General features: G+C 35.9%; 1 long non-coding RNA gene and 1 other non-coding gene across 2 annotated transcripts in view; one reads left to right on the top strand and one right to left on the bottom strand.

Moving 5' to 3' along the window:
* The window catches only part of LOC143673548 (uncharacterized), an 838,506-nt gene that overhangs the window by 71,764 nt on the left and 745,723 nt on the right, over window positions 1–21,019 (bottom strand). The gene's annotated exons all lie outside the window — the stretch shown is intronic.
* Window positions 18,997–19,183, top strand: LOC143675424 (U2 spliceosomal RNA). The gene has a single exon (XR_013171648.1). It is a non-coding gene; the product is annotated as a U2 spliceosomal RNA (small nuclear RNA).

Below are 21,019 nucleotides of genomic sequence, written 5' to 3'. Positions count from 1 at the left end.
TATATTCGCATGGCTCTAAAGAATAAACTCCTATACTTATTACTTTATTAGCTAAATAATCCACATTGCCATCTTACTTGTCCTGAAGTAATTCTAGGAATTAGTGTTAAATATTTGATAACTTGATTCCACTCCACGATAATGTTATGCTGCACACTTATCTTTTAAGAAAAAAAATTGTTTTATCAAATATAGTTTCCAGAAAAAAACATAGTTTTAAATATATAGTTTATCACTATTTCTCTCAAAATATTTTAAATAGCAACCAAGTAGATACAACATTTTCATCAAAGCAAAATCAAAGAAATTGAAATTAAAATGAGATGCAATTGTTTTGCCATAAAATTAAGACAATAATAAACAATACTAGAGAGGATATATTAAAAATATGTTCATAATAACTCCTCTAAATGTTAAGTTTCCTAAGGTGTATGCTCTGGGATTTCTCTCATAAGCTCTCCATGGAAACTGGATCTCAAACACTCCCACAGAATTTATATAGTAGGTTTACATGTCTTGTCTGGAGATTGCTTCTAAAATCTGAACTCTTATTTCTGATCCTGAGTAGTAACTGAAGACACAGATATCTGAACACTTACTTCCTCAAAGGGATTTTCATGTTACCCACAGACTCGGTTTCTATCTTTCCTTCAACTGCCATGTCAAATTAACCAAGTCCTATCATTTTTCTCTCTTACTGTCAACTTTGTCTAGGCCAGCCACTTAATTTTCTTCTCTACCTCTCTTGCTTCATTCCAGTCTGCTTTTTACATAGCAATAACAGTTATTTAAAATACCATTCAAATCAAGTTGATTTCCTGCTAAAAATCATTCATTATTTATCCATTGCCTGAATAATAAAATTCAAACTCTTTACCATGGCCTACAGGCCCTTTCTTCTTATTTCCATCATCTTCTTGCTTGCTTGCTCTTTTCCAACTATACTTTTGTCATTCAGTGTTCTGATTTCAGAGATTTTGTACTTAGCTCATTGGAAATGCTCTTCTTCCTATGTTTTCATGACCAGCTTCTTCTCATACTTTATGTCTCAGTTTAAATGTCACCTTATCAGAGAAGCTTTCCTTCTTAATAACCTTGTTTCTTTCATAAACACATTGCAACTTGCAATTATCGTACACATTTGTTTGTTCACATGCTTTACTAGCCCATCTCCTTCACCAGAGGCTCTAAGAGACCATGCCTGTCTTCTTTATCAGTGAATCCTCAACTTGGAACCTCTAAGGCTCTCAATAAACATTTGTTGAATGAATTACAAAATTAAAGGTAATTTGATATAGCCCCCCTAAAAAGAGCCCACAGCGATCTATGAAAAGCATTCTAAAGAGAGTGAAAAATCAAGGCCTGGGAAGCAAATTCTACCTGCATATTTTTGTTTGTTTCTTTTCAAATGTGAATACAAAGATTCTTTTCCATAATTTGATTTATAATAACACCTGTCAGGAGAGCACATTTAGCCTATTTGAACACCAACCATACTATTCTGCATGATCTTATTCTTTGCTTCTTTTACTTACACTTTTTATGTCACTTGTGTAGAAGACTTTGCCACTTCTGTATATAGTTAGCACCTTTTTATCTAGTTATATGAGGAATCTATTCTAAAAAGAATGCTATGTACTGAAACCAATGCTCACAAAAATACCTGTATCAAAGTGTATTTTAGATAGTAAAAAATATTGAAATCTGAATTTCAAAAACAGGTATTTTGGGTCACTTTAAAATCACATTGAAAATGCTTTATGGGCGGGCCACGGTGGCTCAGCAGGCGAGAATGCTGGCCTGCCATGCCAGAGGACTCGGGTTCGTTTCCCGGTGCCTGCCCATGTAAAAAAGAAAAAAAAGAAAATTCTTTATGACAGGAATGAAAAGTAAAAGTATAAAAACCAATATAATTACTACTAGTTTTCAAACACCCCCCCCAAATAAAACTGTTCTATGGCAACCAGTTTGGACGACAGCATGGCAAAAGGAGAATCATGGTTTAACTATGTTTGCTTCTATGGGTCCTATCACTTTCCACTATATATATATATTTTAATAATGAGAAAAGGTTTTGATCTTTACCTATTCATCATGGAATTAGATTACTTTATTATAGTGCTTTATCATCTGAATAAAGGAAAAAAAAAAAAAAAAAAACAACTTTCTTTAACCTAACATAAGATTGGTCCTGAAGAATAAATAGAAATTTCCAGGTAGAGAAAAAGGAAAAATACTTTTCGACCCTTTGGTATTGCACATGCACCTAATTACTATGGTGTATTTTTATGTGATGTAAATTATGTTGAAGCAGGAATTTCCTAACACTGGGGACCTATTCTCCAAAGTGATCCCCACCTGGAACTGGAATTAGAAAAATTAGACATGAGTCCTATTTCTGTTTATATAATGTGAATGCATATATAGTTGTTATTGAGGCCCTCTAAAACACCACCCCATTTGTTAATCCTGGATAATAATGGTGGACCTTTGTTAAAAGAATCCAATAAATAAATAATTATTTATGCATAATACACTATTATTCTTTTCTTTACTGTGTCAGTTTTCAAAGGCTGTCATATATGTATATATATATATTTCCACAAGATTTACTAGTAGGAACTAAGGGAAGAAAATGCCACTTTTTTTTTTTTTTTTTTTTTTAATGGGCAGGCCCCAGGAATCAAATCCCGGTCTCTGACATGGCAGGCAAGAACTCTGCCTGCTGAGCCACCGTGGCCTGCCCAGAACTTGCCTCTTTTTAGATACTTGATATTTGTTTGCTTAATTATATTCCTACTTAGAACTTCTGCTGTAAGGGGAGATGCTCAAGATGGACTGGATCAAAGTTCTTCCTTTATTTTATGCCTAAAGACAAAATAATGGGTTGCAGTTAGTAATTACCTGGTTCTTCAGTAATTTAAAAAAGACATTTATGTAATATATATTTCAATATGTGAATGAAAACACTGCACTGTTACTTGTAGAGAAGCATAATTTAAAAGAAATGAAAAGAGTCAACAGCTTCAAGCTTTCATCATAAATTGGATTTCTAGTAGGCTGTTACCTAGTTTTGCTGTTAGAAATTGCACTGAACAGCATGGGAAAATGATCCTCAGCTGCAGAGTTATAACTTAGTGGCTGCACGGTGCTATCTAAATAAAGCTTTGAAATACTTTACATACAGAACCTAAGACAAGTGATGAAAATTAGTGTGTTGGACATCATCAACATTTTACTCTTTGATACACTTCCTGAGCTAAAGGGATTTGGTTTTGATGTAATATTAACTAAGAACACATGGTATCTAAAGTGATAAAGACAAATTAGACTTCTCTTCTTGTGCCTTTTTGAAAACCTCGAAGGCTATTATTTTCAATAGTAGACTTATTTAAGTGGTCTTTTTGGTAATTTTTAAATTTGAACTTTAAAAAAAAAATCTTTGCCTTGATGCTGTTAGGATATAATAGACCTCACTTAGGACATGATGAAAGGAAGATTAGGGTTACAAAATTGAAATCTCACAAGGCTATTGTCTTAGATCAAAGACTTGAGCTGAAAATATTGGACTGGAGTCTGATGATTCATTCTTACAAAGGAATACACTTTTATCCAACCCCAGGCTGCATGATAATGCTTCTTTGCAGTATCATGTACCCAGGAAGGTAATAGCACTGAAATATTTTTTAATCACAGTTTTGTTCCTCAAACTTAACGGCTTTAGTCTAAGTGAGAATTTATAGAAATACTAAAATTGTGAGGTATAATTTTATGGGTAACAGTGTCATGCTTAATATTCCTTCTTATTAAAAAATGCAATGCTTGAGATAAGTAATGATTTTAATATGAACAATATGTAAATTACATTTATATGTCTGTATATATTCACAAATATATTATACAGATCCATGTACATTAAGCACAAGCAGCCATAACAGCATATTTAATCGGCGATACTTATCTGTTCTAAATATCATTAAGAACATATAAATAAATAAAAACAGCATCACAGCATTCCAATTAATTTCTGCAAAATCCTTTTATTAAAGGTAGTGAATTTTCCCCGTAGGAAAGTTCTCCATTCCTAAATTCAGTATCTATTATTTTAGTCCTTGGTTAAAATAATCTGATAATGAGGTTGACCAGAAGCAGGCACAGTGTCAAAAGTAGGACATTACCAACTGAAATTTGGACACACAAATATGTAGCATGCACATACATACTTCAGGCTTGTTCATTAAGTTGAGAGTAAATAGCTCAATTTAATATTACTTAAATAGAAGACATCCCTACACCAAAGCCTAAGATAAATAATGGTTATAGCAGTGACTTTAAGAAACGCTTAAATTTCATTTGGTTTGTTTAAAAGGTGGATATGTGTATACTATATCTAAGAATAACCCTTTCCATAAATAGTTAACTATTTTTGTCTGTATTTAACTATTTTTTAAACTGAAACTTGACTGTACATTTACCTTTAATGTCCCCTTAAATGTAAGGAATAATTTATTCATTCTGAGGCTGTCTCCCAGTGACTAATTCTCCTTATCTTTAAATGGAGGCTAACACCCATGCTACAACCTGTTTAGAAATATTAAATAAGAAAAGTATGCAAGAGCCTAGCATTGTGCCTATTACTGAACATGCATTCACTAAATGGTAACTATGTTGAATAGTTAATAATGATGTACCCAAACACCTAGCAGAGAGCCTAAAATACAATAAGTACTTGAAAAATATTCTGACTGTTTGAAAAGGGCAAACATTTCAAAACATTTGCAAAAGAAAATATAAAATAAAATCAAACGAAGTTTATCATGTCTAGTGCCTTTATAACAAAAAATGAGGCAAATTATTTATAGTTTCAAATTTGGGCTCTATAAGGAACAATTATAGAAGGGTCTATGTTGCTGATAACTTCATTCTTCTTTTTTTTTATTGGTAGACTTTTTTTTCTTCTAACAATCCAACATGGGAGAAATATAGAGCACGCTTTGACCTAGGACCACAAAGCTTGCCACACTGGAACAAACCAATGGGCCATCACCCTCCCTGTGATAGTGGCTGATGTAGTATGGTTTAGAGAAAGCAAATCTACAAACCCTCCATAAAGCACTTAATTGGGCAGTGCAATATAATATGGTAGGACCTTTCTCCCGGACCTAAGGAGAGAATGGGACCTGATTGCCCTTATGTATTTAATTCAGGCAAGTGGAACCCATCTGACTTTTACGCTTAATTTCCTTTTGAACTTTGCCAACTTATTTGCAATATTTTCTGCAAGATAACAATGGTATAGATGCTACTGTCTTTCCTTTCATTGACAGTAACTTCAGCATTATTTAAAAGGAGAAGTAAATACAAGAGAGTTTTTATCATGGGGATGATGAAAGGTGATGAGAGTTTGTTTAGCCAGATTTACCAGGAAATGAAAATGTTTTCCTCTTTACTATTAATTTTCCCAGCATGTAACACAATGGAATGACACATTTGCTGGTTTGAAACTATTATGTACTCTAGAAAAGCCATGTTTTAATCTTGACCCCATCTTGTGGGGCAGACCTATTGTTTAGGGTGGAAAACCTTGATTAGATTGTTTCCATGGAGTTGTGACACTCTCAATTGTGGGTGTGGCCTTTTGCTTAAATGGAAATTGACTCTACCCATAAAGGAGAGTCTTGATTAGTCTACTAGAGTCCTTTAACAGGGGAAACACTTTGAAGAAACCTTAGACGCAGACACTTGGAGAACAGTTGCTTCAGAGTTGACAGAGAAACAGATGTTTGGAGATGCCTGGAGTGCTGACAGCAAGAGCAGCTGCCTAGACACAGCAGAGCCCAGCAGACATCGCCATGTGCCTTCCTGTGAGATGCTGAGCAAGCCAGAACCTGGAGAGAGCCAAAGGAAGCCAAGAGAAAAAACCCAGCCCCAGAGAAGCCAAGTGAGGTACCTCCATTGGAATCAGAGGTGGAAAGCAACAAAGCCCAGGACCAAGGGACAAGCAGATGCCAATGATGTGACTTCCCAGCTGACACAGATGTTCCAGGAGGCATCAGCCTTTCTTCAGTGAAAGTAACCTCTTGTTGGCACCTTAATTTGGACATTTTCATGGCTTTAGCACTGTAAACTTGTAACTTAAAACATTCCCTTTATTAGAGCCATTCTATTTCTCATGCATTGCATTCTGGCAGCTTTAGCAAACTAATACAACATGTGAAAGGAGGTTGGTAATTTTTTTTATTGAGCTAGAGTTCCTGCCCGGGAAGCAGGTTACATCTCTCATGAAGCTTACATGTTAAGTTTCTTAATTCTTTATGATAGATCTGATCTTCCTATTGGAAGAAAAGTTGAAATACTTTGAATATTCTAATCACTTCTTTCTCCCATGGCTGAAAATGCCACCATTCAAGAAACATTCTTTTCACTTAAAAGGTTTTATCTCCCCTCATTATGATTGTTACTCTAATATTCCCACAACTGCTGTGTGACCTTTATTGAGTACTTACTCTATGCTACAGATCATGCTTTAGAGGCATTATCTCATTTGATTATTGCAACAACTCTTGCTGTTTGCTGTTTTTATCTATTTTTTTCTTTGTATGCTGTATGGTGGGGGTCACATTTCATTCCTTTTCCACGTGAGTATCCCCTTATCATACACCATTTATTGAATTTTTGTTTGTTTGGTTCTTCATTTGTTTGTTTGCTTGTTTGGAAAATGCATGGGCCAGGAATCGAACCTGTGTCTCCTGCCTGGCAGGCAAGAACTCTACCACTGAACTACTCTTGCACCCCCATTTTTATCTATATTTTATATGAGGAAATTAAAGTCCAAGTATACCCAGGTAAAAAGAATTAGAGCCTGTATTTAAACCAAGCAATCACCAGAGTTAGAATCAGAGAGCAACCACATTTGAGTTGGAAAGCAACAATTATATTTGAGAGAGGTCCAACATCAACTATCAAAACTTTCTAATTGTTTGAATGTGATCACCATGACTTTTTCTATGAACTGGATGGGATTTAGTGGAAAAAAAGCTGAAAGAAAAGACCTAAAGATAGAACAATGTGACACTCAAAAATATTTGCTTATATGCTCACTTGCTCACTAAAATATGGTGCAATTAAGTTCAACTTGCCACTCATTCTTTACAAATGAGTTTGACTATCACTACATGCTTCAAATGATTTAATTTAGTTTTCAAATTTCCATCAAGGTTTCACATATACTTAGTTTAGCAAGATTTGTTTCCAAAAGTGGATGTCCTTGCACCCACTGATTCTCTATCTAAACATGTGACAGAAAAAATATCAACCAAGAAATGTTTCAATAATTTTCAAGGTGCAATTATAGAATAGTGGTTCTTAACATTTGCTGCAATTCCAACTGTAACTTCTTGATTTTCCCAGGAAATGATAAATAATCATTTTATCAAGATCTTGAAGAAATGTGAAAGTTCTTGGGCTTAGGATATTCAAGTATACCATAGACAAAAGAGTTTCCAGTGTATTACCGTATACCTTTTCCAACATATAAGTAGATTATACATATAAAATTAATAACTCTGGGACAGCTCAAATAACTTTATAGATTCCACCTTCTTCCCATTATAATGAACTCAGAATCTGAACTGCAGGAAGTTATGATTTCAACAATGCCAAGATTCATTACCTTGTCATTATAATTGTCATGCTTAAATGGTGACTGTGGTAGTTAGATTCAGTTGTCATCTTGGCCAGGTGAAAACACCTAGTTCTGTTGCTGTGGACATGAGCCAATGGTAGGTGAATCTCATCTGTTGCTAATTACATCCGCAGTGGGCTAGGAGGCGTGTCTGCTGCAATGAGTGACGTTTAACTTAATTGGCTTGTGCTTAAATGAGAGAACGCAATGTAGCACAGTCTAGCAGCTCAGCATTCCTCATCTCAGCACTTGCAGCTCAGCCCAGGCCTTTGGAGAAGTCACCCCGGGGAAAGTTGTTGGAACCCAGGGGTCTGGAGAGAAGACCAGCAGAGACCATCCTGTGCCTTCCACGTAAGAAAAGAGCCTCAGTGGAAAGTTAGCTGCCTTTCCTCTGAAGAACCAACAAAATAAATCCCCTTTTATTAAAAGCCAATCCGTCTCTGGTGTGTTGCATTCCGGCAGCTAGCAAACTAGAACAGAGTTGGTACCGGTGAGTGGGGTGCTGCTGCGGTTTGCAAATGCCAGATCTGTTGGAACTGTGTTTTGGATGGCTAAGGGGGAGACTTTGGAGGAACTGTGAAGAGATTGATGGAGAAGTCCTGGAAGGCTTGAAGAGACTGTTGGTGTAAATGGAACCACCGCCAATCTTGACAAAGGAGGACACAAAAGGGAGAGATTGGAGTTTGCAGAGTGAAAACCGTGGAAGTTCGGGTCTGAAGCCAAGAAACCTCAGCCAGGAGAGTGGACCCACCTGTATGTGTGGAGAGGGTGAGTTTACCCTGAAGGGCGAGGATGAGTCTCCCCTCTCATTGCAGTGGAATAGTTGTGCAGCTTCGGGCCTTGGAAAAGGCGTAGCACGCTCCTTGGGGGACTGGGAGAGCCTGGCTGCCACCATGTGGAGGGGTTGAGCGTGCGCCCCAGAAATGGCAGAGAGCCCAGGGGTGGCCCTGATGCCTGGAGAGAGTGGAGCCCAGAGGTGGTCTCCTCGATGTTCCCCGAGGTTGATTTGGAAAGAGGCCGGCCACTGCATAGGCCCTTGGAAGGGGTGGGACTGCCACTTTCTACAGCCGAAGGATAAATGACTTTCAGACTTGGAAATCCAATGGTGTTTGCCTGCAGATCTTCCTTCCAATTTCTCCCTATGGAAATGAAAATCTGTATCCTTTGACTATCCTCCTTTGCATATTGGCACCGGACTTATTTTGAGATTCACAGGTCCACAGCCAGAAGAGAATATTTTGCACCTGTTTAAGGTGATGTGAGTAGCTGCCAAGTTGACAAGGGGTGGACATGTGGTAGTTAGATTCAGTTGTCAACTTGGCCAGGTGAAAGCACCTAGTTCTGTTGCTGTGGACATGAGCCAATGGTAGGTGAATCTCATCTGTTGCTAATTACATCCGCAGTGGGCTAGGAGGCGTGTCTGCTGCAATGAGTGACGTTTAACTTAATTGGCTTGTGCTTAAATGAGAGAACGCAATGTAGCACAGTCTAGCAGCTCAGCATTCCTCATCACAGCACTTGCAGCTCAGCCCAGGCCTTTGGAGAAGTCACCCCAGGGAAAGTTGTTGGAACCCAGGGGCCTGGAGAGAAGACCAGCAGAGACCATCCTGTGCCTTCCACGTAAGAAAAGAGCCTCAGTGGAAAGTTAGCTGCCTTTCCTCTGAAGAACCAACAAAATAAATCCCCTTTTATTAAAAGCCAATCCGTCTCTGGTGTGTTGCATTCCGGCAGCTAGCAAACTAGAACAGTGACTTTCAGTAATTAAGAATTCTAAAGACTTTTAGGGAACTTCAGAGGGGGAAAAAAAAAACATTTGATTCAGGGAATTACCTAGTCTCCAGGTTAGTTACTGATGAATCACCACATAACTTTCCCAAAAGAAATGTAGCTCCTTTTTTTTCAAAGAAAAAGCCAAAACACTAATGCATTAAACAACTTCCTTATATGTGGGAACCTAAGTTGAATATAAAATATATGCTCTATATTTTCAATAGGAGGCTATTTGGATGTTTTATTAAAGAATCACTATGAATCCATTCCTTACACACGTCCCCACACACCATTTTAAAGCTAATTATATAAAAAATACTGGTGGATAATCAAAAAGTAATAGTTTATTGACCACTACTTCAAATGAATTAACTTAACTGTTTTAGTTTGGTAACACTGATCAAATGCAATATACCAGAAATGGGTTGGCATTTACAATGGGGATTTATTAATTTAAAAGTTTACAATTCTGAGACCATGACAATGTACAAATCAAGGCATCAAGAGGATTATATTTGGACTCTGAAGACAGACTGCAGGATTCTCAGCTCGTCTGTCACATGGGAAGGCACAAGGCATTTCTGCTGGTCTCTCACTTCTCTTCCAAGTTTCCTTGCTTCCAGTTCTGGGTTCAGTACCTTCCTCTCTGAGTTTCTGCAGTTTTTTCTCTCTCATCATCTTTTGGGTTTTTTTTTTTTCCTTATCTTTTATCCTCTTATAAAAGACTCTGGTAAAAGGATTAAGATCTACCTAGGGCACAACTCAACTGCAAATAACCTAATCAGAAGGTCCATGTGGTTCAAAGCTGTTACGTGCCACAGAAAAGGCCATTCTCTTTTAATCCATTTCTGTGCCTGCATGCAGACCTGTTGTAGATAGGACATTTTGGTTAGGTTATTTTAATCGAAATGTGATCCACCCCATTCAAGGTGGATCTTAATCCTTTTACTGGAGTGCTTTATGAGGATAAAGGACACAGAAAATGCCCTGATAGTTCACAGAGAAAAAGCCCCTGGAGAAACTGAGAGAGGAAGTCAATGAAGCCAGAAGCTGAAATCAGTGAAAGCCGGGGAAGAAGTAGCAGCAGATGCCAGCTATATGCCTTCCCATGGGGCAGAGAAGTCCCAGATACTGGCAGCCTGTTTTGTGAGTCCAGGTAACATCCTGTTGATGCCTTGAGTTGGACATCTTCATGACCAAAGTAAGAACTGTAAATTGTAAGTAAAAGTCAACCTACTTCTGATATATTGCTGCTTTAGTTTGCTTAGAGCTGCTGGAATTCCGTATACCAGAACTGGAACTACTTTTTTTTTTTTTTTTAATTTTTTTTTTTTTTTATTAATTAAAAAAAGAATTAACAAAACAATTAGAAATCATTCCAATCTACATGTACAATCAGTAATTCTTAATAACATCACATAGTTGCATGTTCATCATTTCTTAGTACATTTGCATCAATTTAGAAAAAGAAATAAAAAGACAACAGAATAAGAATTAAAACAATAATAGAAAGAAAAAAAAACAAAAAAAACAAAAACAAAAAACCTATACCTCACATGCAGCTTCATTCAGTGTTTTAATATAATTGCATTACAATTGGGTAGTATTGTGCTGTCCATTTCTGAGTTTTTATATCCAGTCCCGTTGTACAGTCTGTATCCCTTCATCTCCAATTATCCCTTCTCTTTTTTTTTTTTTTTTAATTAACGGAAAAAAAGAAATTAACCCAACATTTAGAGATCATACCATTCTACACATGCAATCATTAATTCTTAACATCATCACATAGATGCATGATCATCATTTCTTAGTACATTTGCATTGGTTTAGAAGAACTAGTAACATAACCGAAAAAGATATAGAATGTTAATATAGAGAAAAAAATAAAAGTAATAGTAAAATCAAAACAAAACAAAACAAAACAAAAACCTATAGCTCAGATGCAGCTTCATTCAGTGTTTTAACATGATTACTTTACAATTAGGTATTATTGTGCTGTTCATTTTTGAGTTTTTGTATCTAGTCCTGTTGCACAGTCTGTATCCCTTCAGCTTCAATTACCCATTGTCTTACCCTGTTTCTAACTCCTGCTGAACTCTGTTACCAATGACATATTTCAAGTTTATTCTCGAATGTCCGTTCACATCAGTGGGACCATACAGTATTTGTCCTTTAGTTTTTGGCTGGATTCACTCAGCATAATATTCTCTAGGTCCATCCATGTTATTACATGGTTCATAAGTTTATCTTGTCTTAAAGCTGAATCCATTCTGCCATTCTATGTCTTTTGATTGGGAAATTCAGTCCATTAACTTTTAGTGTTATTACTGTTTGGATAATATTTTCCTCTACCATTTTGGCTTTTGTATTATATATATCATATCTGATTTTCCTTCTTTCTACACTTTACTCCATACCTCTCTCTTCTGTCTTTTCGTATCTGACTCTAGTGCTCCCTTTAGTATTTCTTGCAGAGCTGGTCTCTTGGTCACAAATTCTCTCAGTGACTTTTTGTCTATAAATGTTTTAATTTCTCCTTCATTTTTGAAGGACAATTTTGCTGGATATAGGAGTCTTGGTTGGCAGTTTTTCTCTTTTAGTGATTTAAATATATCATCCCACTGTCTTCTAGCTTCCATGGTTTCTGCTGAGAAATCTACACATAGTCTTATTGGGTTTCCCTTGTATGTGACAGATTGTTTTTCTCTTGCTGCTTTCAAGATCCTCTCTTTCTCTTTGACCTCTGACATTCTAACTAGTAAATGTCTTGGAGAACGCCTATTTGGGTCTATTCTCTTTGGGGTGCGCTGCACTTCTTGGATCTGTAAATTTAGGTCTTTCATAAGAGTTGGGAAATTTTCAGTGATAATTTCTTCCATTAGTTTTTCTCCTCTTTTTCCCTTCTCTTCTCCTTCTGGGACACCCACAACACGTATATTTGTGTGCTTCATATTGTCATTCAGTTCCCTGATTCCCTGCTCAAGTTTTTCCATTCTTTTCCCTATAGTTTCTGTTTCTTTTTGGAATTCAGTTGTTCCATCCTCCAGTTCACTAATTGTAGCTTCTGTCTCTTTAGATCTACCATTGTAGGTATCCACTGTTTTTTCCATTTTTTCTTCTTTGTCCTTCACTCCCACAAGTTCTGTGATTTGTTTTTTCAGATTTTCTATTTCTTCTTTTTGTTCAGCCCATATCTTCTTCATGTCCTCCCTCAATTTATTGATTTGGTTTTTGAAGAGTTTTTCCATTTCTGTTCGTATATTCAGCATTAGTTGTCTCAGCTCCTGTATCTCATTTGAACTATTGGTTTGTTCCTTTGATTGGGCCATATCTTCAATTTTCCGAGCGTCATCCATTATTTTCTGCTGGTGTCTGGGCATTTGATCAGATCTCCCTGGGTGTGGGACCCAGCTGGTTGAAAGGTTTTTCTATGGAATCTCTGGGCTCTGTTTTTCTTTTCCTGCCCAGTAGGTGGCGCTCGTGGCGGTCGTTTGTCTGCGGGGCAGTCGGCCCGGGAAACCGCGCGTGGAGGCGGGGGTCGCTGGCCGTGGCTTGGGGAAGTGCCGGTCCAAATTGCCCAGCTGGCCCGAGACGCCAAGCGTGACGGGAGGGCCCCGCTATCCAATGTTCCCAGTCAGACCGGGGAGCCACGTGCGTGGAGGGGACCCCAGACGCCAGCCACCCCAGCCGGGAAAACGTGCACCCCTCGGGTATCTCACAGCAGTGGATTCTCCCTACCCGTTCAGCCGTTCCAGAATGGGGTACGCTGTCTTTTTTGGTCTCTGTCGTGACTCCGGGAGCTGTTTTGTATTGTTTCTGTTTCTTTAGTTGCTTTTCTGGAGGAGGAACTAAGACCCGCGCGTCTTACTAAGCCGCCATCTTCTCCGGAAGTCTCCTGGAACTACTTTTAAAAAGGGAATTTATTACTTCACAAGTTCACAGTTCTAAGACCATACAAATGTCCAAACAAAGGCATCCATGGAAAGATATCTTGACTTAAGAATGGCCAGTGGATCCAGAACATGTCTGTCAGCTGGGAAGGCACATGGCTGGCATCTGCTATTGCTTTGGCTTCTGGTTTCAAACAACTTCCCTGGGAGCATTTTCTTTGTCCATTTCTGTATGCCTAGGTCTTGTGTTGGCTCTGTCAGCTCTGTGCTTTCTCCAAAATGTTTCCTTTTTGAAAGGACTCCCATAAACTAATCAAGGCCCAATTTTGAATGGGCAGAGCCATATCTCCATCTAATAAAAAACCACATCCACAACTGGGCATGTCACATCTCCATGGAAACAAGCCAATCAGGTTTCCATACCACAATATTGGATCAGGATTAAAAGGGACATGACTGCCCTCACAAGATTGGATCAGGAAAAGGCACATGGATTTTCTGGAGTACATAACAGCTTCAAACTGGCACCACTGCATTCCGACAGCTTTAGTAAACCAAAACTAGGTCCCACTCACAATAGGTCTATACCCACATGAATGGATTAAAAGAACATGATCATTTCTGGGGTACAAACTACTTCAAACCATCACACTTACTGCATACTTTTAAAATTGATACTTTGCATTCAGTCTCATCTCACTCTTTTTGAATGCTTTTTAAAATCATATTCTTTTAATACTTCAAGCTAAAAATTACTTTATTACAATTTAATAATTATAGTAAGTAATGACATCATTAGATCAATGCGAAACAATATAGATCAATTAGATCAATGTGGAATACTTAGTATATTCTACTTATTAAAAAAAGCATTTATACATGAGTTTACTTATTTATGCTTGTCTTTCTAGTAGCTCAGTGTCCATGAAAACAAGGAAAACATGTCTTGCTTGCTTATCATTACTCATCAAGGTTTTTGCACACAGTACCAGACATACAACAGGTTTTGAAGAGGAGTAACATATGATTAACAATTTGATCGTCTGTAGAAAGAAGAAAGGAAGAAACGGAAGGAAGGAGAGAGAGAGAGAGAGAGAGAGAGAGAGAGAGAGAGAGAGGAAGTGGGGAGAAGGAAGGAAAACTTGATGGAAATAAGGAGATCCGAATGTTGCAGGATGGATATTAAACAGCTAAGTTATTTTGAGACAAGTGCTGTTACTGCAATAGTTAATTTAACTATATAAACTCTCAAGTTCTTTACAGCTTTTAGCACTTGTAATCCTAATTTGAAATATCTATTTATATGTATATTATAAATATATGTGTGCATGTGTGATATATATGCATATCTGTACATACATACACATAACACATATGTAGTATCTATAATCTTGATATAATTTTAAGGATAGCAATGCCTAATTTACAAAAGTAGTCAAATATTCCCATTCTTCTTAAGAAGATACAAGATTGCATTCTTCATTTTGAGAGTAAAAAACTATAGCCTTGGTAATACTTCATATAGCTACAAAATACCTTGAGAAGCTGAGAAGGAAAGCTCTCAGTTCCAGTACTTACATATATTATTATTGAACCACCTACAATACAGGGTCATAACAAACCTGTTATCTAATTATTATGAAAGTGACATTCAACTCTATGTGTTTCAGAAAGAAAATTGCCCAAATATATAACTTAAGTAGTTAAATTGGAAAACTACAGTTGCGTTTCCTGAAGGAATATAATCATAATCATTTTATTTGCACCACATAACTGCTACAACAATAGGCTTCTCCTTAAGAGAAAACATTTTGAGCAATAAATAAGCAATAAAGTATGGAGAAAATCATCAACAAAGACATGAGAGCTGAGTTTAGCTATGGTATTCCTTATTATGTTATGCCATATGAAGCAATAGTGTTTTCTTCCTCTGTTAAGATATCTGAACAGTATCAGCATGAAAAGACTGGGAAAAAAAATCTTCAATCACCACTTTCAATAGATTCTTTATGCAGGGAAAATATGTTCAGTACAAAGCAAAGATCCTGAAATAACAACATAATGTCCAAAAATGACTGGACAATGCATAGCTACTAAGATTTGTTCTTTTATAGAAGTCCATAAAATAATCCAGGGTGAAATCGTTCCAAGACTTGGCTCTTTGTATCTTTTGCAAGATGTTTATTTTTATTCTACCTTGTTTCATAGTTTATTGTGTACCTTTTTTTTTTAATCTCTTGTTAAACTATGAATGCTTCAGACCAGGGATTTTAAGTTGTTTGTTTCCACTGCAGTACAAAAGTATCAATAAATCCTCATAGGGTTTAACTGAGGCATTGTTTGGACTTGTTTTCTATTTATGAATTGTAAAAAATTTTGATTCCTATCTAATTGGAGATATATAAATGGCAATATTTAACTTGATATGTATAAACCAGTAGTCAGCTTGTATATGTGTGTTTGTGTGTATGCATGCAGATATTGCAGCTTACAAATTTATGATAATCAAAAGCCCAGAATTTGAAATTAAATGCTGGAGTGTGTTGGCATCACCAATCTACTTTCTCTTGCCATCTCTGCAGTACTCAGCAATGTGAAAGGAAATGCTATTTCTAAACAGATTAGATAATTATGCTGAATAATACACAGAGAAAAAAAAATCACAAAATATATGGATACAAAGTGTTTAGATATATTAATAAACTTGGTTTCATAGTAACAGTAAAGACAGCATAATTCATCTTAAGTGAAAATGTAGTTAAGCATTTCAATGAGTTAGTTTTAAGACAGAAATGCAGCCTGGACTGGTAGAAACAATTATCTACTTAACCTCTCTAATTTTTTTCTCCTGGGCATCTCAAACTTCATGTGACAAATGGAATTGTTTCCAATCCTAACAATTTCCTACTCCAATCCTTATCTTACTCATAAATGACGTACCATCCAACCAGTTTAAGTAAAAAACACGGGTATTATTGACATATCTCCTTCTTGATCCTCTTTCTTATCTAAATGGCACTAAGACCTCAGTTTGAGCTTTTATTTATTCATTGGTAAAAATTACATAATGTGTGTTTCATACACCTTAAGGAGAAAATGAGTGTGCATATATTCTAACAGTTTTAATTAACTGCTGTAACAGCTTATTGAATTCATACTTTGGATGTTTAAAGTTAAATATAATGTACAGATTTAATTAATGTTGTTATTAGCATGGTAGTTGAGTTTGGGTAATTTTAACAATGACATTTTAGAACCTCTCACGGAACCTTTACAGATACTAGACATGAATTTAAGTGAAATAAAGCTTTTAATTAAGTTATTTCAGACTATGCAAAATAATAATGCATGTTTTAAGTATACTATATATATGCATATGCATAGAAACATTTCTATGTTTGTGTGTAATAAAATGCAAGCTATGCCTCTAGAAAGAAGAAAAAGCTATGGATTGTTTGTAAAGCATCTCCTCTACAGCCTGTGTTCAAAATTAAAGTTAAAAAAATTAAAAAGCAGGGGTGAGTCCAGACTTTTAATGTTTCATAATTCTAATTGGTAGTGATAATAATCATTTACAAATTTTATAATTGTTATTAAAAACATAACTCTAGATACAAAAATAAAAGAATCTTTTTTGTAGAGGTTGAGTGAGGAGAACCTACCACTAATATTTCTTTAGCCTTTGTTAAGAATTGCTTCTCTTCTCATATGTTAACTACATTCATGAGCTATGCTAGAATTCAATGCTCATAAGAAATTAGATTTGACATATCTTCTCGGACATGCAATTTAGATCAGCTCTTTTTCTATTTTAATCCTAACACAAGGGTTTCTAATTTAAGCATTCAGACTAAACTGAACCCTATAAGGTCTGTCAACTTCATCCACAAAGCCCTTTTGTTAGACAGTTTCATCAAAAGTTAGACAATTCGTTTTACTAGGAAAATAACTGATCAGTAGAAGAATAAATTGTACCCTTAATGCTTGGACAGATCATCGGAGTACTGCTAATGTGTTATTAGTCAAGCAGAATCTCCTTTTGAAGGAGTCCTGCAGTCCATGTCATAAACTGATTGAAAATCAGTGAATAAGTAATTTCTGACTTTTTCGTATATTAATGAGAAACCCTCTATCCCAGAAAGTTTTCCAAACTAGTAATCTTTAGCTTCCCGAAACTAGAATATATTAGATCTGTGTAACTCCCCAACATGCACACAAAATTTGTCCCCATCAGTCCTTAATATAGAAAATATATTTTTAAATTAAATTCATTTAAATTACTTAAAATATTTTTATTTGGTTGTCAGCATTCTTACCCATACTTTTACACATGTGCAAATAATTCTTTTACTGTGTACTTGCTTATATTGAGTAGACCATTACACTAGTAAGGGCATCTTGTGTGTGTATGTGTGTGTTGAGAGAGGGAGAGAGATGAGAGAGAGAAGAAGGATTCTTCAGAAAGTCACAACTATAGAAAGTGTTCTAACTCAAAAAACTTAATAGCCAACTTTCCCATAATAGAGAAAAACCTCAGAAGAGGTTATTTCAAAATTACAAATAATTGATGGATTTAAAAGGAGGGCATAAACGTCCAGTGCTTATATTTCCATACAATCCATTATCGAGTTGTAGGGACTTGAAGCATAGTTGCTGAAAAATGCTTGTACCAGAGTAGCATATTTTTAGATGACACCTAGATTGTTTTCCATCAAAATACATTAATAAAAGTCTAAAATGTTCACTGTGATAGAACACAGAAGAAGGGAAACTAATCTTAGCTGAGTCTTGAACATGCATTTGGGTTCTGTTCTTCTGATAACTGTGAGTTCCTCATTATTCAGCTGTGGAAACTGAGAATCCATGAAGTAAAGTATTCTACCCAGAGCCCCTCAGCTATTACATCATGGGACCAGGAGTTTCTGTGGGACACCAAGACCCATTCTCTTTCAGCTAAATTCCTGTCCCCCGCTTGTAAGATACCAAGAATAATTCTATTAGAATTTATTTATATCTTTATTTTCCTAGATCACATTACTGACATTAAAATAAAAAGAATGTCCTCAAAAAGATATTGACACTTTAACAAAACATTTCTTTCACCATGCTGAGGTAAACTAAGAATTTTGCCAAAATTCTACAGAACATATCAGGAATTTGACTGGGATTTTGATCAAAGTAAAATGCCATATCTACAACAGTGTTTTTGACTTGTCTGATAACCAGGGAATGGGTCTAAAATCAACAAAGAGGAAAGTGATAAAATGCGTAGGGACAAAACTAATTTATTTCCTCAAGTTTAACATAAATAGGGTTGTTGTTTGTATACAAATAAAGTATTATCAATAAGCTGGTGTAAACTTTCAATAAGTATCCACATGTCAAATGTTACAGTTTTTGGCCCTCAAATTCAACGTCTACACATTTGTATCAAAGAAATCAATGAGTATGAGAATGTTAACTGAAGTTCTCTTCAAAACATCAAATAAAATTGGAAGCAATAAAACAGTCATTGGCAAAGGATTGGTTAAATAAAATACGGTACATTTATAAACTGGGATATTGTGCAGCCATTCTAAAGGACAATATAGTTCCATATTTATTGACATGCAAAGATGTCTATGATATATTGTTGAACAAAAAAGCTGTTTCATTGTTTCTCGGCCTTTTGGCTAAGAACAAGCGTAGTATCTGTTCTTATCAGTTTAATATCTGATATGGCCTCTGAGGACAATATATTAAATGGATTTTTGGAGTTGGGAGATAGAATAGGAGCTTGCTCCGTCCACTCCACGCATCGACCTGGTATTGCAGTACTTCCAGGAACGGTACACCCCCCTCAGGGGGATAATAAATGTATAAAAAGTCAAAAAAAAAATAGCTGTTTCAGAAACAGGAAGTTAATTATGATCCTTTTGTATAATTTTTATAATTTATCTATCTTTCATAGAAAATATGTTTTCCTTTTAGTGTATAATCTCTCTCTGGTGAGAGCTGGTGTGACTTAATTTCTTTTTCACATTTAAAACTTACACAGAGCTCCATTTACAAAAATAATGGCCATATTAAAAAAGTAACACAGAAGAGTAGTAATTATGGCATATGCATCATATGTCATTGTCCTTGTACTCAATCATTTGGCAAATTTTGTTGATACAAAACCTATGTCTCATTTATTTACTTCTACTGTCTGGTTAAGACCTTCATTTTCTTTCAACCATACCACTGCAGTATACTACTTCTTCCCACTTCAAATTGCTTTTCTCTTTAATAAATTCCACACATGATGATTCCAAAACTAAGCGATGGCTGTGTTAATATCAGAATAATCTAAGTAGAAATTCCAGACAAATATCAGATTCCTTTCTTCACACTGCCTGTTCCTTAGTATCTCCCCTCCCTTTTCATGGATACAAACTTGCATTTGAATCAGAAGAAAAAGGTCTGAGTATAGGTAGTTTTAACTACTGATGAATGTTTACATTAATATTTTAAAATTAGCAAAAATGGAATAAAACCATCATTTATCTTAAAACATTTTATGATTGCTCACAAAGTGCAAACAGTGGGATACAAATTCCCAAACCTGGTCTTGAAGATAATTTACAATCTGATTCTTCTAGAACTTTATGTTTACTCCATTTTTTTTTTTTTCATGTGTTCCAGACGTGGTGAAATCCAACCTGCCTTCTCTAAAGTCCATACTTTACTTAAGTAAACTATCTTCTTGCAGGAGAGAAGAAATAGCTCCTCAGCCATTTCTTCCTGTATCAATGCTCCAAATATCTCAAAACCATGCTAAAATTCTATTAGTTCTCCAAGCTTTCTGAGAGTCTCATATTCAGTATTAACCTCTCTGTTCTCTGCTCTGCAACCAAATTGTTTATTCTTTTATAGCCCTTAATGGTGGCTGTATAAACTACTGAATTTCTCTTTGAATACTGTGGCTAGAGGTAGCAAAACTGTCTCTCCTTCCCTCACTGGTTTCTCTGAATGTCAATGAGTAGTACATGTCCATGAATTTCACAAAATTTATAGCAGAATAACACTGGATTATTATTCTGATTACTTATGGTTTTGTTAGTCTCCATTTTTCAGAAACTGATTTTAATTCCTGAAAGTGAATTCAACTACTATTCCAGAGACTTCTAGAGATGATTCAAGGGCTGACCATGATGGTCAACTCATCTAAAAACAATAGCTGGACAATCAACCTGTTTGGGGTAGCTGGCTAATCCTGGCAAACACTAAGAGAGCTGATTGTCAGACATTGGAGTGCATTTAAATCACCTGTGCTGCTTAACAAAATGCAGGATTCCAGACTGCCAGCCAGAAATATTTATTTGGATGTCTGAGCAGGTGAGAGAAGGTTGTAGTCTGAATTTTAGGAAGTATCCAAGATGACTCTGCTTCAAGTAGTCTGAGAACTCCACTTTGAAAAACAATCTTTTTAAAAAGTGACACTTGCAAATGTTTCTAAAAAAAGGAATTTATGGCCTGTGTAGATGATTGAAACAATCTGCAGTGAACCAAAGTTCTGTGAAAATAGGTGGATCATTGTCCATTTTAGAGTTCAAAATCAGAACTAAAATCATAGAACCCAAACTCCAATGTTAGCTTCCTTTGTCAAAGCTAAGAAGAAATTATTTCTATCTATCTTTTGAATAATACATCC

The sequence above is a fragment of the Tamandua tetradactyla genome, chromosome 2 (genome assembly GCF_023851605.1).
Source record: "Tamandua tetradactyla isolate mTamTet1 chromosome 2, mTamTet1.pri, whole genome shotgun sequence".
Classification (NCBI taxonomy): Eukaryota; Metazoa; Chordata; class Mammalia; order Pilosa; family Myrmecophagidae; genus Tamandua; species Tamandua tetradactyla.
This window is presented reverse-complemented; position numbering and strand designations above follow the sequence as displayed.